This window comes from Rhinatrema bivittatum, chromosome 1, assembly GCF_901001135.1.
Source record: "Rhinatrema bivittatum chromosome 1, aRhiBiv1.1, whole genome shotgun sequence".
NCBI classification, from domain to species: Eukaryota; Metazoa; Chordata; class Amphibia; order Gymnophiona; family Rhinatrematidae; genus Rhinatrema; species Rhinatrema bivittatum.
Genome location: NC_042615.1, coordinates 139,862,195 through 139,880,339, shown reverse-complemented (window position 1 = coordinate 139,880,339; position 18,145 = coordinate 139,862,195). Strand labels below are relative to the sequence as shown.

Here is an 18,145-nt window from a genome sequence, read left to right as displayed (position 1 = left end):
GAGTAGACTGTGAGGGATGTTCTTGTAGTAATGGCCTTGCTAGTTATGCAGCCTTCAGGGCAGTGGCTAGAGTGTGTCCAAGCATGACCCAGTGAAGGCCCATTCTAGCGGCTAGTGGGGCTGCCTAGCAACCAGATACGTGAGAGTACTAGCATTTACTGCCATACAAAAGCCCTGGCCTTAATAAAGAAGTCAACTGGACTGTTTTCTATGAGCTACAACTCTTTAATAGCTTACATTATTTTGTGGACATAATATATCCGAATGTCTTCTGTGAGTCCTTCCTATATGGGTTTAACAGTGCATTTTTTAATTTGCCTGCCATTTTTTATGCTTTAGCTATCACCTTTCTGATTGGTTCGTTTCATCCTAACAGATGTTTGTGGTGGTATGGAATATTGTGACTTGGTTGCCTGTCTGACATTTTGACTATAAGAGTGTTTGTGCAATATCATGGCTGAATGCAATGAGACTGCTTGTCCATCTATGAACATAAGAACATGCCATACTGGATCAGACCAAGGGTCCATCAAGCCCAGCATCCTGTTTCCAACAGTGGCCAATCCAGGCCATAAGAACCTGGCAAGTACCCAAAAACTAGTAGTTTTTGGGTACTAGTAGTAAGTCTCTAAAGTTTTATACTGAGACCAATATGGTTTTACAGGTAATAATCCTTTTTTGCTACAGCTTTGTTCGAGATTGAGAAAACTCTGAAGCATGCAATACACACTGAAACACTGGCAGTGTCGGGTTAACTATTGTGACTGGAAGTAAAAGTGAGCTTCCAATGTAGTATGTAATTTAAGACACTTGTTTCTAGTAATTTTTAAAGCTAAGTATTTTTGCACTGGACATATTTTTATTGAAACTGTGTTTTTATTTGCATCAAAAAACAAAAAAAAAAAGATTTTTGTCTTTGTTATGTTTAAGGGACTGACATTTGTATTTGATTATATTGAGTGCTTGATAAAGTCAATACAACTGTTTATTTTATGAGTATGGTAGCAAGTGATAACATTTCTTGACTATAGTTATACCTTGTATGATACCCTAAGATAAGCACCTGCATTTGATATTAATTTGCATCTCTTATTTGGAATTTGAATTGTAGGTGCCCTTAACCTTTTATTTATTTATTTATTTAACAGTTTTATATACCAAAGTTCTGGTAACAGAGTTACTAATCATTTTGGTTTACATTACAACAATTGAATTGACAGTATACATTAATAAGTGAAGAAACAGAAAATATTATTCATACTAGAATAAATGGTTCATGCCTTTGGGATCATAGGCATTTACATTGCCATGTTCCATTTAGTCTGATATCCCATATGAATGGACTTCAGAGGTGTTTTTTTTATACAGTTTACGATATTTTTCCCTAAGTGTTGATTTAATTGCTTTCCATTTTTTTCAACTTCAAGGTGAAACAAATCCTCATTTTATGAGCTGACAAAAGCTACTGCTAGGAATAGCCTAGTGGTTAGATAGAGCTACCTCATAACAGCCAAAGCTTGATGGGGTTCAAATCCCATTGACACTCTTTGTGACTTTAACAAGTCACTTCACCTTCCATTGCTTCAGTACAAATTTAGATTATAAACACTCTGGGGACAGAAAAACACCCACAATATGGGGTAGATTTTCAAAAAACGCGAATAGGCGTACTTTTGCTGGCGCATCAGGCGCCAGCAAAAGTACGCTGGATTTTAGTAGATACGCGCGGAGCCGCGCGTATCTGCTAAAAACCTGGATCGGCGCGCGCAAGGCTATTGATTTTGTATAGCCGGCGCGCGCCAAGCCGCGCAGCCTACCCCCGTTCCCTCCGAGGCCGCTCCGAAATCAGAGCGGCCTCGGAGGGAATCGTCTAACGCCCTCCCCTCACCTTCCCCTCCCTTCCTCTAACTAACCCACCCACCCGGCCCTGTCTAAGCCCCCGCCCCTTACCTTTGTCGGGGGATTTACGCCTCCCGGAGGGAGGCGTAAATCCCCGCGGCCAGCGGGCCTCTTGCGCGCCGGGACGCGGCCACGCCCCAGACCGCCCCGGGCCGTAGCCACGCCCCCATACCCGCCCCCAAAACGCTGCCGACACGCCCCCTAAACGCCGCGACGACCGGGCCCGCCCCCGACACGCCCCCTCGGAGAACCCCGAGACTTACGCGAGTCCCGGGGCTCTGCGCGCGCCGGTAGGCCTATGTAAAATAGGCCTACCGGCGCGCAGGGCCCTGCTCGCCTAAATCCGCCCGGTTTTGGGCGGATTTAGGCGAGCAGGGCTCTGAAAATCCGTCCCTATATGAATATAATCCAGTGCTGGTCAGTGACAAAAAGCAGAATATATAAAAACAAGCCATTAAGCCCGTTAAAACGGGCTATATCCCTCTGTCTCTCACCTCCCCCTCATTCTCTCTCCCCTCACTCTTCACCACCCCTACCTCCCTCCCTCACACTCACCCACTCCTCCCCACCCTCCCTCTCACTCACTCCCCCCTCTCTCCCTCCCTCTCACTCACACTCAGTCCCACTCACTCTGTCCCACTCCCTCCCTCCCCCCTCTCCCTCAGTCCCACTCCCTCCCTCCGTCCCACTCCCTCCCTCCCTCTCTCCCTCTCACTCACTCCCTCTCACTCAGTCCCACTCCCTCCCTCCCTCTCTCTCCCTCTCACTCAGTCCCACTCACTCCCTCCCTCCTCTCACTCAGTCCCACTCCCTCCCTCCCTCTCACTCAGTCCTACTCCCTCCCTCCCTCTGTCAGTCCCTCCCTCTCTCTGTCAGTTCCTCCCTCTCTCTCTCCTCCCTCGCTGCCGCTGCCGCCGCTGCCACCCGACGCCGCCGCCGCTGCTGCCATCCGACGCCGCCGCTGCCATCCGACGCCGCCGCTGCCACTCGACGCCGCCATTTTTTTTTCTGACGCTGGCTCAGACCGACGTGCTCGCCCGCACATGCGCGGTAGAGCTGGTCTCTACTGCGCATTTGCGGCACGTTGGTCAACCTTCAATTATTAGGTTGATGTGTAAGGGCAACCACAATGATAAAGGGGATGGAACAGTTCCCCTATGAGGAAAGGCTAAAGAGGTTAGGACTCTTCAGTTTGGAGAAAAGACAGCTTAGGGGAAATATGATAGAGGTCTAGAAATTAATGAGTGGAATGAACAAGTAAACATTAATCACTTTACTCTCAAAAAGAACAAAGACCAGAGAGCCCACAATGAAGTTACATTTAAAACTAATAAGAGAAAATATTTTTTTTACTCATCGCATAATTAAGTTCTGGAATTCGTTGCCAGAGGATGTGGTGAAAGCTATTAGTGTAGCTGCATTTAAAAAAGTCCAGTAACCATTATTAAGGTAGAGTTGCAGAAATCCACTGCTTATTCTTGGGATAAGCAGCTTAGAATGTATCTACCCCTTGAGATCCTGCCACATACTTATGATCTGGCTTAGCCACGTTGGAAACAGGGTGCTGGGTTTGATGGACCTTTGCTCTGCCCCAGTATGGCAAGTGTTAACTATCAAAAAATTATATTATTTTGGGGTGCTTTTGTGCAAATTGCACAGCTGACATGTTTTGGTGTCTAGCACTAACAGGGCCGGTGCTAGCGATTGTGTTGCCTCGTACAATTTCTGTGCTGCTCCCCCCCCCCCCCCCCGTTCAGGGCCAATGCGAGTGGTTCAGCTGCCCTAAGCAAGCCATCATGCTGAGCATCCTTCTCCTGTCCCCCTCCCCACTGTCTCTTTCTCTCATGGGCCTACCTGATTGGGGGAAGAGCGTAAGCTGTGCGTGTGCGCACACACAAATAAACAGAGACGGGCCTCCCTGATGGATGCCAGCGGCTTGAACACAGGCGGCTTTGCCTTCTTTGGCTTCCGGCGGCCCTGTGGCCTCTCCTGCTGCCGCCAGCTCGCCGCCTTCCCCAGGTGTGCTGTCCCGTGCAAATGCATGGTATACACACCTGCTCGAGCCGGGTTTGAGCACTAAGTTGAATGAGGAAAGCAACATAAAAATATTTTCTACAACATGTGGATACAATGAATAAACTGAAGGCTAAAGTTTCATAAGTCACCTGGTAGAGTGCATGAATACTTTTCAGCTCGTTGCGTACTTTTCAACTCACAAAAACAAACCTGATCTTCAAACACATAGTGGTCACATAATTTGTGTTTGAAAATTGGGTTGTTAAGTGAAAAAAAGTATGCATGTTCCTTACTTTGTTTCAAATAAGGTGTAAACCAGTGTTTCCCAACCTTCTTCTGGAGGCACAGCTCACCAGTTGGGTTTTCAGAATTTCTGCAATGAATATGCATGAGATGGATTTGCATACCCTGGGTCTGCAATGTACACATATCTATCTCATGCACATTGGTTAGGTGTGCCTCCAGGAGAGAGTTGAGAAACACTGGTGTAAACTCTGAGCCTGATTTTAAAAAGCATTTACATGCTTAAAATTGGGTTTTACACATGCAAATGCACTTTACTCTAGTAACTGGGCTTTTGAAAATTGCTACAATATAAGCCATTCAATTGTCCATAGGATTTACTTGCATAAGTGCACTTTACTCAAATAAATGACTTTTGAAAATTGCTACAATAGTATGTTACATTTATGCGCGTAACTATTTTTTTAAATTACCTCCTATGTGCATTAGCTATAAACATACATATTTTAAAATTAAATTTCTGGGCAGAGTTCCTTCCTATAGTCATGTTCCCAAGAATACCTCTTTTTATTGCAATTAAAAAGGATCTACATTAGAAAAGTATGCACAGAATTTTAGCCATTCCGATCATGTAGGTTCTATTTTTACCCACTTAGATTCTGAATAAGCCTTTGAAAATGTAGCCTTGAGGTTTGTTTAAAATCACTGTATACTTCATTGTTTAATTAAATTGGGAAACCCCTTTTTTTCTTTCACCCATTCTAGAAACTCAAGAGGTAATTTTTAGGACTAGAGCTTGCCAGTGTGATTTGGAATACATTATAGGGTGGGAGAGCAGGTTTCCAGTTATATTCCAGAAGAAAGTCAAGTTAATGTGCCATATTCATCATGAAATAGTAGAAACATTGTACAAGGCTGGCGTGTTTATTTAAGTTCCTCTTTCTTGTCTCCCAGAAATGTTATCTTCTGTATAAATTAAGTCATACTCCCAGAGCAAGAAAGCACATACAACACGTAACACTCGTTCTTGTTTATAAAGAAAAACATTAACAAAAAAAAAAAGTATACTTAGAAGCAGATTCCGAATGAAGTGTCTTGCATACATTGCCCAACAGAGGAGACGGAAGTTAGAAAAAGCTGCATTGATAAGAATGAATGAGTCTGCTATTTGCAAGGTGTACGTGTCATTGTTTTATACCCCCAACGAAAGGAGCAAGCTGAACATTGGCAAGCCTGGCTTGTGCAGAGCAAGGATCAGGAATTCATTCTGCCAGTACTGACCACCTTTACCCTCAAGTTGAGTCCTCAGGCATTGGTGACTAGCAGACTTAATGAAACAGACATACTCCCTGGACAGGTACTGCAGGACACCCAGTAAGGCAGCACTGGTTGCAAGGAACTGAAAAGTGCCCACAAAGCAAAAAAAAAAAGATACTGGGATGCTTGACAAGACTGGGGTAAACAGACAAAACAGACTAAAACTGGAGGTCCACAATGAGAAGACAAGACAAGACAATCAAAACAAGAAGACCTCACACTAGGGCCACACTCAAAAGAGAATAAGCAACAAGAGAGAGAGAGCAAACAAACAGAACCAGAAGGCCACAGGCTTGGGCCAAACAAATGAGAACTAAGGCAAAAGGCCACATATTTGGGCCAAACACGTGTAACCCTTAGCGAGGTGCTTAGTCCCAAGGACACACAAATTAATTTATTTCTCTTCAGGAGCTTCTCAGGCTAGTAATTCCATCCTGCGCTTGACTTTCAATCCCTGGGGGATTCTTTTTCTGAGCATAAGCTCCCACTCGTGGCCCAGATGATGTTAAAAGATTCCCAGTGTGTGTACTGTATTGGTACTTCCCATGAGGTGAGACTGCAATTACTAAGACAGGACCAGGTCTGGGTGTTAAAATAATAGTTTATTAATTGATAATAATAAATTAAAGTCCATTGTCCAGAAGAGTGAATTTACATCTGAATGATGGTGCATGTATGTTTTTCCTCTGTAGGTAGATGTCCTTTAAACATTTCTCTGGGTAGATCCCATGGTGATTTTTAATTGTACAAACTCTTCCAGTGGCTATCCGGGAATCCTAGTGAAGGGATCCCCAACTTTACTGCAAAAATCCTACCTTAGTTCATCTTCTTCTCCATCACCATCCAACAAAATTCCCTAAAAGTCTTTGGCTCTTTTGCTATAAGATTGCACTTCGGGGTCTCTATCCCAAACATTTCTTCAGCTTGTTCTGTGTACCACTCTTTCCGCTCCACTTGCCTCTGTGAAGATGCAGGCCTCGGATGTCCCGACGATATGGAACTCGTGGATCTAGAGATCTCAATCTGCCCCAGCCCAGATGAGGAGCAGACATTGCTTTCAGATATCTGAGGGAAACTCTGACTGGGTTCAATGGCCGCATGGTCTCCAGTTCAGCAGATTTTACTCACTGCCTGCTTTGCCCAATCATGGAGAGGATCATCGCTGCTTCCAGCTTGCGTTGTTCCTGGATTTCCATCTGTTAAGCCCAGGAAAGGGTACCGGTATCTCTGCTGGCCTCCCAGGTTTTCCTCCATGATGGCTTCCATCACCATGTCTGGGTCATCGCCACTTTCAGGAGTCTGGCCCCAACCAGTCTTGGCCTTTGTGGTGCAGGTCACCTCAGGTAATGCTGACAGTGTTAACAAAAGAGGTTTCTTGGTAGAAGGGGGTTTGGTTCAAATTTTTCTACTCCCGCTGTTATCTGACCCTTCAGGGTAAACTTGGCCTTCTCATTGTGGAAGCGCCAGACCTTGAACTGCACTGGCCATGGATGGGCCGGCCTGTCATCCTACGGTAATTCTGGAGCCTACGCCGATATCCTGGAACAAAGATTCCTTGCAGCGATAACAGTGCATGAACACATGCTCCAGTCATTGTACTTTTTGACAATTGATGCACTCTACCACCAGTATTGCTCCAGTACCAAAGAATGACATCCATAAGCCGGCCCGATGCTGCACCATTTTCACAGCTTGCATAAGGCCAAAGTACTGACCTGACCCGCATATCGGGATAACAGTCTCACTCACCCACTGTCCGCCAATGGTCTGGACTGCATAGGCCTCATTGGTGGATGATTTAAGAGGACTGCCCTCGCTGGAGCTTGAGAGTTTTTGCGTCAGCCTTTCAGCCATGCTGATTTGATGAACGGTTGCCTGGTTCAAGGCTTTAGAAATCAGTCAACTGATCGATTTTTTTCCAATAAAATGACATTGGAATGTCCTTAATTCAATAAATAGTAGAATTTAATGGGTTGTAGAACTCGATCGCTCACTTGGCTATCCTGCTAGCATTAGGAGTCCCAGCCTTTGCTCACTTATCGCTTAATACCACACTCGCTCCACGCAATCCCTCTTGCTGTAGATGACATCGCAAGCATGTAGCCACTTTTATAATGCTTTATTGGTCGAATGCCACACACACTATGGTGATATCAGAGGCATAAATTGAATGTACAGTCTTCTCTGGTATGCCCCTTTCCCCTCTGATACTCGAACATGGAAACAAGCACCATTTTGTTGCAAATATCGCAGTTACTTCTTCTACATCCTTGTACATTGTGGGGTAGATTTTATAAATCTGCGCCCACGCATACTTTTGTTCGCGCACCAGGTGCAAACAAGAGTACGCGGGATTTTAATAGATACGCGCGTAGCTGCGCGTATCCATTAAAATCCGGGGTTGGCGCGTGCTAGGCTGCCCAAAATCGGCAGCCTGCACGCGCTGAGCCACACAGCCTGCCTTGGAGGAAACTTTCCTTCCGCGTCCCCCCACACCCCCAGCCCTATCTAAAACCCCCCTACCTCTTGTTGTACAAGTTACGCCTGCCCGAAGCAGACTGTAATGACTCAGATAGAACCAAGTCTGAGTGTTAAAATAATAGTTTACTGATTGGTAATCATAAATTAAAGTCCATTGTCCAGAAGTGTGAATTTACAACTGAATTATGCTACATTATGTTTTTTCTCTGAAGGTCGGTGTCCTTTTATCAGACCTCTGTGTAGAGCCCATGGTGATTTTAATTGTCCAAACTCTCCCAGAAGCTGTGCTGGAATCCTAGTGGAGAGGACCCCAACTTTACTGCGAAAATCCTACCTTTGTTCATCTTCTTCCTCAGACACCCAGCCCATCCTGGTCCCTTGGTGTTGGTGTGTGGAGATCCGGTTAGGGTCTCCTGCTCTTGTTCTTCCATCCTTTATTTAATAATATTTTGGGGGACTTCTCTTGGGGGAAAAATTAGTGGGATCAGACAAGTTCTTAGCACTGCAATCTCAGTTAGGAAGGGGAATCCAAAAATCTCCCCACTCTGCTCAAGTCCAAAACATACCAGTACTTCAAAGGTTAAACCGGATACATCTTCTGCCTTTACTGTCATTGCAACAGGATCCATCACTGGTGCTTGCCCACCTAGGGTTTAGAGTAGGCTCACAGGTCTTTTGTCCCCTGGTGAGAACTCTTTTGATCCTAAAGGATATCTGACTTAAAAATATATCTCTCTGTAAATTAATAGATGAAGGACCCTCTAGCAGGAACTGCACGATGAGTATCACTTCTAACAGAAACTCCATTCGGATGAAGCTGGGAGGCTTCACCAGAGTGTAAAACATACATCTTTACTCATCAACTGCTTCCTCAAACTGATCCCAAAGTGTTCTAAAATGGCTGGGCTAAATATTATTCAACCATCCAATCCAGATCCTCCAGGTAGGAGAGACTGAGGAGTATGGATGGCTTCTTACTAGAGTGTTATAAATCAGGGACACTGACATCTGATGGCCAGACCAGGAGGGCCTGCCACACAAGATTCAGATATGAACAGACGTAGGGCCACGACCGAAGGCTAATTATCACCCAAGCTGAGGCAAGGTGCTCACTATGAGGCAAGCTTTTAACTGTGGAAGTGCCGGAAGAAAATAGCTGCCAGCAGGACCTCTAATCCATAGAGTTTAGGGGACTAGACAGAATTGCACATGGCCCACTGAGGGTGCCTGCTGGCAGGAGATATGCACTGCCCACAGTCCCTCACAGTATTTCCTTTTTCATATGAGAAGGATGTACTATGACACAGGAGATTGAATTGGCTCCTTAATTCCTATTCATGTCTGTACTTTAACCAACAAAGAGTTTATTATTCTTTACTGCTGAAACAAGTTACTAGACCTTCTTTGTTAAATTATAAAGGCAGATACTTCTCAACCTGTTCTGCCTTGGTTCCTCTTCATTCCATTTTTCCCATGTCATTGCTTTAAGCTAATAATTAATAATAGCAAGGTCAGCTTTTTGGTTCCTGTTTTATATTTGTTGTTGCTACTGTTCAATCATGGATTTTTTTTCTGGCTTTACATTGCATTCCCTTCTGTGACTAAAACTAGAGTTTTATGGCAGACTAATTCAGGGAAGGTTTTTTTTATTTCTAAAACTGAAGCTCATATCAAGTGTTTTTCTAATTTTGTTTTTGTGACTTTGCCCAGTTTGTTTAGCCTTGTTGATAGTGAGATGTATAAATATGAGACTTTGAGCCTGGTATAAAATGTTCATGGAAGATAGTGAAGCCCAGTGCTGGTGCTATTTTGTATCGGGCTACATTAGGTTTATTATGTGCCAGTAGGATCTATTACCCATCACTAAACTAATGAGACGGCACTATTCATGGGCAAAAGTTCTAGAGAGCACCAGCTTGCACTAGCGCAAGTCTAGCATGACATATTTTAAAAACCAGCATCAAAGCATAGCACTATCCCAGGAATTTATGCAATAGAAGAAAAAATCCTGCGAACATCTAATAGCACTATAGAAATGATAAGTAATAGGATGCAGCACATTTGACTGAAGAAGACAACAGAAAAACATTTTGCAACCTTCTGCAAGCTTGATGTCACCCATAATGCATCTGTCAGAGAAAAGTCTTTAGTGCTAGAGATTAGGGATAATTCCGGCATGACCCAAGCAGACGGCATCATTTGGCTTGCAAGTGCCAAAGAATGAAGAGGACCAAGAAGAGGCTCCAAGGCCTGGGTCTGACTCTGGGCCAAGGCCCAGGCTTTGAGACCTGGCCCAGGTGTCGGTCCTGGGTCTGGGCCTAGACCCCGGCATCCGGACCTGGCCTCTGGGTCGGGTCACAGCATCGGGCCTGGGTCCGGGCCTCTGAGTCGGGTCACACATTGGACTGGGTTCAGGTCGAGGCCTGGCGTCAGGACCTGGCCTCTGTTTTAGGTCTTGGCATCGGGCCTGGGTCTAGGCTTAGGCCCTGGCATTGAGACCTGGCTTTCATCGGATACCCGACGGATAAGGTAACTTTTTGGTTTTTTTATAATTTTGGGGGTCTCAGTCAAGGCCCCAGAATCAGCTCGTGCCTCTGCCGAGACCCTGGAGTAGCGCTCAGGCTTAGGCCATGGCCTAGTTTAAAATGAAATGTGTGAATAAGGTTCATTCGGGGGCCCTGATTCATTTCAGGGCCCCCCCCCCCAAATGAAATGAATTAGCCTTATTCATCATGTTTTGCATTTCTTTTTAAATGAATGTACATCCCTGCAAGAAATGACAAAGAATGAGGATCAAGTCTTTGCTACATGGAGATATACCCTGTAGTGCACTGATGTGGAAGACCTAAAAAAAGATGGAAGAGGTAAAACAGAGAGAAGTAGACCCCCTAAACTGACGGTGAGTCTAGATGACTGGAAGGAGACCTAGTATCATAAGAACATAAGAAATTGCCATACAGGGTCAGACCAAGGATCCATCAAGCCAGGCATCCTGCTTCCATCAGTGGCCAAACCAGGCTACAAGACCCTGGCAAATACCCAAACATTAAGAAGATTTGGAGATTTGGTAAATACCCAAACACTATTCAGCTTGGAGAAGAGACGGCTGAGGGGAGATATGATAGAGGTCTTTAAAATCATGAGAGGTCTAGAACGGGTGAATCAGTTGTTTACTCTTTCAGATAATAGAAGGACTAGGGGGAACTCCATGAAGTTAGCATGTTGCACCTTTAAAACTAATCAGAGAAAATTCTTTTTCACTCAATGCACAATTAAGCTCTGGAATTTGTTGCCAGGGGATGTGGTTAGTGCAGTTAGTGTAGCTGGGTTTAAAAAAGCATTGGATAAGTTCTTGGAGGAGAAATCCATTACCTGCTATTAATTAAGCTGACTTAGAAAATAGCCATTCCTATTACTAGCATCAGTAGCATGGGATAGACTTAGTTTTTGGGTACTTGCCAAGTTCTTATGGCCTGGATTGGCCACTGTTGGAAACAGGATGCTGGGCTTGATGGTCCCTTGGTCTGTTCTTAAGATCCCATGCTACTGATGGCAGTAATAGCAGAGGCCATTTTCTAAGTCAACTTAATTAATAGCAGGTAATGGACTTCTCCTCCAAGAACTTATTCAAACCTTTTTTAAACTCAGCTACACTAATTGCACTAACCACATCGTCTGGCAACAAATTCCATCGAGTACTGGTACCTGCCCTGGTTTAGGGCATGACATCACAGAAACACAGCCTTCATATAAACTCATACAGAGCCACAGCAGCCCAAATTATGCTAAATCCCTATAAGTTTGACTAAGTGGCAGGATACCATAATCTGGGAACCCTACCCCCATGAGCTTATGCTATGCTGGAGCCTTGTATTGTGAACAGGATCAGTTCCATCGTTAGGCAGGGTGAGGTGGCTGCCTCAGATGGCAAAATTTGAAGCAGCAAAAAGTGCCCCCTCAAAATACCTGTACTGCAGCTACTTTACCCTGTATCCAGTTAGAAAATGCCCACAGAAGAAACACACAAGCAATGCATATTTATGACGTACTCACGGGGATACCCTGTCCCGCGGACAAAATGGCAGCATTGAGAATTTCTGATGTGCTTGTGGTCTCCCAGCCCCTGGGAGCAGGAGGAAAACAGTGGCAGTGGTGGTACAAATTTATAACTTGCATGTCTTTCAAGCAGGAAGACAGAGGCAGCAGCGGTGCAGGTTTATAACGTACCCGTGGGGGGGGGGGGGGGGGGGGCAGGCCCTAGGCCCTAGGCCCTAGGCCCTAGGCCCTAGGCCCTGTGGGAAGAAAGCCAGCACTGGAATATGACACGACCATGGGGGTTCCCACACCCCAAGGGCAGAACAAAAGAAGAGACCCTGTGGGTGGAAGTAAGAGAAGGGAATAAAAAGTGGGGATATGAGTGGGAGGGAATGGCATGAGAGGGGAAGGTGTAAGAGAGAGAGGGGATGGAAGGTAAAAGGGGGAAGGAGAAGGGAGGTAGAAGAGAGAGGAGGTAAATGAGTGTGTAAGAGGGAAGAGATGGAAAGCAAAGGGGGTTGAATGAGAAGGAAGGGACAAGAAAGGGTGAGTGAAAAGAAAGAGGAGCGGGTGAGTGAGTTACTGTGAATGTGTGTGTGATAGCAGGTGAGAGTGTGAGCATACTTGAGAGCATGTGAGATGTAAGCATGAGTGTGAAAGAGCTTATGTGTGTGTGTATGAGCATGTGAGAGAGTGTGTGAATTCAGCGAGTTTGTGAATGTGAGTGCGCATGTGTGTGTGTGGGTGTGATAGAGAGAGAGCATGTGAGAGTATGAACAATCTTGTGTATGTGATACCATGTGTGTGCATGAGAGACAGTATGTGAGAATGTGAAAGAGCTTGTGTGTGAGGGTGCGCATATGAGAGAAAGTGAGAATAAGAACATAAGAAATTGCCATGATGGATCAGACCAAGGGTCCATCAAGCCCAGTATCTTGTTTCCAACGTGGCCAATTGAGTGTGGTATGTGTGTATGTGAGAATTAATATATGTGAGTTAGAAAGTATGTGTATATGAGAGAGTGGTCAAAGTCTGTGTGTAGCTCCCACTCCCCCACTAATCCAGGCCAATTTCAGAATGACTGGAAATCAAGTTCCCAGGTATTGAAAACTGAAACATTTTTTTTATCCTTAATAGTTTGAATTATTATTGGATGTTATTTGATGTGTCTGCTATTTTTACATATTTTATTGGTTTTTGTGAACTTTGAAAATTTGTATATGAATTTAATTTTAGAATGTTATAGTAGTGTGTCTGTACTTTCTATTTATAATACCTAACTGAAGCCTATTATCTTGTAATATATACTGACTGAACTGTAATGCTAAATTTTGCTGTAAAATGTTTTGAACTCATCGGTTGGAAAACATGACATAAATATATGATGATGATGATGAGACTGTATGAATAATTACAGAAGATGTTAATAATGATTACATTGTTACTTGTGGTGTTATGAATTTACTAATCACCTCAGCTTAATAGTAGAATGGTCAGACATATATGGCATATGAAACAGACATGTACTTTCCATATGCCCATATAAAATTTACAATTATCTATATATATTTCATCTCATTTACTGGAAGCTAGAATCCTCAATGAATGAGAGTATTGCCATGCCACCATCTTTCATCAACTAACTGGTATGAATGTGCAGATCCAAGATTTTTGCTGCAAGGTATTTTTTTATTTTTTATTTTATTTAATGTTTGTTTCAGTTCAGTTTGTTTTCCTGAACAGAAATAAATATTAATAAACCAAAACAACTAAAACCAATTTCTCCCCCCCAAAGAAATGAGCCTCCCCAAAGCCCTTCAACCCTCTTCCACTCTCCAAGAAAGCCATGAGGCCAGGACTGAGCCCAGCCATAGCCTTCCTGGGCCCTCTAAACCCCTCCAATATCCCCTCCCCCCAAAGTTTATGGGGTCAGAGACCATTCTGTCCCCACTTAGTCCCTTCTGTGAGGTCTGCCAGTGCTTCCTAGTGCTTTAAAACTGGCACCGATTGGCCCTGAGGCCTGTGCTGAAGTAACATCAATTTGCTGCAGGCCTCAGGGCTGCCAGTACCATTTTTAATAATACACAAAAACCGATATCACCTCAGATCATTACTATATTAATTTTCCTAACATTTTTCAAACAGGAAAAAATCTCTCAACATTGAGAAATCTATCCAATGAAATTGTTTATCCACCAACAAGGCAAAAGAAAACTTTTAGGGGAAGAAGAGGAAGGTTTCATACAATTTCATATCATCGCATCCAGCAATGTATGGCATTTTTAATCATAAACCGACCTCCTCCAACCCGTGAATATTTTTTCTATTTTTAACGTGATTAAATTTAGTGAAAAATGACTTAAAACTTTTCCTTGAAGTTATTTCCACCAACAATTGGGCTTTTTTTAACCTTCTCTTTTTCAAGAAGCACCAAAACAATTTTCAATAATAATAATAGAAAAAATATTCACGGGTTGGAGGAGGTCGGTTTATGATTAAAAATGCCATACATTGCTGGATGCGATGATATGAAATTGTATGAAACTTTCCTCTTCTTCCCCTAAAAATTTTCTTTTGCCTTGTTGGTGGATAAACAATTTCATTCGATAGATTTTTCAATGTTGAGAGATTTTTTCCTGTTTGAAAAATGTTAGGAAAATTAATATAGTAATGATCTGAGGTGATATCGGTTTTTGTGTATTTGTGATATTTATATCCCTCTAAAACCAGTTTGTGCGTTGTTTTTGTAGTACCATTTTTAAAGCATTGGGAGGCAGGGTAGGAAGATTGTGCATTTCCATTTCATCTGGTAGACATTACAGAAGAGGGTAAGTGGGTTCTGTGGATGTCCCCTTCCCCCAAACAATTGGGGGCTGGGAGGAGATTCGGAAGGAAAGCCCAGGCTGGGCTCGGCCGTGTCCTACAGCATTCTTTGTGGGCAGGATGGAGGTTGGAGGGCCTCAGGGAGACTTTTATTTTAACAAAACAAAAATATCCCCAAATTTTCAAGTAATTTCATGGAAAGCCATTTTCAGTTTCAAAACAAATGCACATCTGTACTAACTGGATGCCAGCACACCTGAAACACCTGCCACTTAGGAATTCATGTCGTCCTCACAGATGCCTAGTCCTGTATCTAATCAGCCCATTTGCACTCAATGACTATATGTACCTGCAAAGGAACTCTCTGACCCAGCAACTGATAGGATGGATCAGAAAACTTTACTGATACAGGAAAGGCATGAGTCTCTGATGAAGGAGCAAACCAAGTTAATGATTAACAGTTCACTGCTCCTGCTAATGGGCACCAGTCTATTGTTAACATGAAGACTTCCACAACAGTCTCTACAGATGGATTTCATACAGATGTAACTGCAGCAGTATTCAATGTCAGATAGCTGGTTCCTTGGAAAGCTTCCAATAATGAGATAATGGCAATTTTGAACCAAACAGATTAGAAGTAATTTTTAAGTTTGTACAAAGCATGAATGTGATGTATAGAAGGATTCTGTGTGTGAAGCCTGAAATGACCATGTCTGGTCAGAATACATATCCCCCACCTTATGAAGGGTGTCTGATTCATTAGAAAGCACGAGAGCAGTAACCACAGCTTCTATTCAGATTGACATAACTGAGGAGGAATCTGTTCTTAGTGCCAATTCTTCATTCAGTACAGATTGGGGCAATTATACAAAGGCATAATTACCAGGCTAACAACCACATATCAACACCTGGGTCCCATTGATGCAGCTACTCACCCTGCAACACTAAAGACAACAAAAGAAGCAAGTCTCTTTTTCAGTTATAATGTTTGCACGGAATTTTGCATGTCACATATTGCATGGTCATATGAGGAAAGACATTAAGTGGATTAAAATTTTGGCTCATGGTTTGATTACCATTCCAAAAAAATGTTATATATATATATATATATATATATATAGGGGGAGAGAGAGAGAGTCTCTCTTTTTCTCTCTCTCTATGACTTCATTTGTAGAAAGTGGAACTGTGGAGCAGGGGTAGGTTGGGGAGAGAAGGAGGGAATGTGGTAGGGGCTGGGTGTGAACTCTCTCTCTCTTCCCCCCCCCCCCCCCCCAACACACACACTTTGTCTCTTGCACATTTACTGTATATGTGAAAACACTTTTCACATTGCATTTCTTCAGGGGAACCACAACTGATTTAGACCGCCAGCTCTGCTCTACTTCATTGGATCCAGGAAACAAGGTGTCAGAATGCCTGAAATTAAGCCCCAGGTAACAGAAATAAAAAAAGGGTGGAAGTAACAGTTCAGCAAAGAATCAACAGTGGAAGGGAGACAAGCATTTACTGGAAAAAATAACTGCATGTCGTCTGCATATATCATGTATACTATGTCATAAGATGACAAAGTGGTACAATCTGGTCTTAAACAGAGATTGAATAACAAAAAAGAGAATGGAATCCTGTGGAACTGCAAAGATGTATTCTTCTAGAATAAATGATAGTGACCAGTTCAAACCTGCATCCAGTGATCTAAACCAAGAGAATATTATCACCCACCCAAAGGTATGCAACCTTTCCAATAAGATAGGATGATTTACACTATCAAAAGCCTCATCTGACCCTTACCTAACTGACACAGTATGTAATCAGCAATAGACAGTCACATATTTATGTTTGGCATGGTATCCCCCTTCATGAGGACTCATACTATTATATTCAGTAATAAAATCAGTCAACTGAGATAAAATAATATTTTCCACTAGTTTTGCCAAGAAGGAAGGTTGGAAACAGGCCTTAACTACAGTAGAAATCACCTCAGCTGGTAAGTTTCCCTTTTTTAATAGAAGCGGGACCAATGCCTGTTTAAAAAAACTGGGAACCACAGCTTCCTGTAAGGATAGATTGACAACCCTAGTTAAGATTTCTAGAAAAGTTTTCTCATATGCGGGGGAAGAGTACTTTTCAAAAAGTGATTGTATGCAGGTAAACATATTTATCCATGTAATAACCTTTGATAATTGTCCTTCCAATGACCTAATACTCTAGAACTTTTTTTCCACTGCCAAATGCTTGTTTATGATACATTATTTTTACTTCTGAAGTACTTGGATCTTTCTACCATATCCTCCTCTCCTCTAGGGTATATGTGGTGATGTACCAAGACAGACAGACAAGAAAGTACTGGCAAGAGGTATTCAGGTTGGCTATGAAATAATGAGTGCATACATTACTAGAAGTGCTGTCACATGTAAATCATGAAGGTTGCAATACTTTGGAAGAAAATGCATGCTTGATTTATCTTGCTGCTTATATTTCAACAGTGAATGATGGACTGTCGGGAAAGGTGGAGCGGGTGAGAAGGTTTTGGCGGTTTCGGCTTCATAAGACATGAACTGTGAGCCTTTGAGGATGGTATTTATAGTGCCAGCGGGCAGTAAAATTTCTGACGATCTGTCTTCAGCTGTTGTGTTACTGGGTAGACCTCATAAGAAGATAAAATGGATATTTGAGTAGTTATGAAACCAATGGGCTGTATGAGTTCCTTGAAAAAGGCTATTTAGGCTATGTCAGATGGCTGTAAGAAGATGAACTGAGTGAGGACAGTTGCATAGTTATAAAAAGATATATTATCTGCAAAAATGTATTAGGACGAACTGAAGATCGGATGGCTGCACAACTATAAAAAGGTGCATCATTTTGTAAGGTTATAAAAGATGTATTAATGTAATGCAAGTTTTGTACTGTGGGATGGTTGTATGTTATAAGATGTTGTACTGATTATGGTGTTATATGAAGCTTGATAATTCCCCTACGGTTGCATAGTTCTAAAATGATGGAATGATTATAATGCTATAATTGTTCTAAATTAAAATTTTTGAACTTAATTGGGTTTTTTTTAAAGATAAAATAAAACGTCAAATAAGGAAGTTTTATGGAAAATGTAATATCCATTAGCATTTCATTTACAAATTTATAAGAAGCCATTTATTAGGGGTGTGCATTCGTTTTGAACGCATATGTAAAACGCAACTTATATTTTTAAAAGAGAAAAAAAAAGTTTGATGCGCAACGCATCGCGACTTCCAACTTATTCAACATAGCTATGTTGAATATGTTGAACCTAAATAAACACTTAAACCCCCCACCCTCCTGACCCCCCCAAGACTTA

The 18,145-nt window shown here is 42.8% G+C and overlaps 1 long non-coding RNA gene across 1 annotated transcript in view; it reads left to right on the top strand.

Annotated features, from left to right (window-relative positions):
* The window catches only part of LOC115080114, a 37,290-nt gene extending 19,434 nt beyond the window's left edge, over positions 1-17,856 (top strand). Inside the window, exons 3-5 of the long non-coding RNA XR_003853520.1 lie at positions 16,158-16,247; positions 17,116-17,167; positions 17,298-17,856. This is a non-coding gene — a long non-coding RNA (uncharacterized LOC115080114). The remainder of the gene's footprint in view (positions 1-16,157; positions 16,248-17,115; positions 17,168-17,297) is intronic.
* The last annotated feature ends 289 nt before the right edge of the window (positions 17,857-18,145 follow it).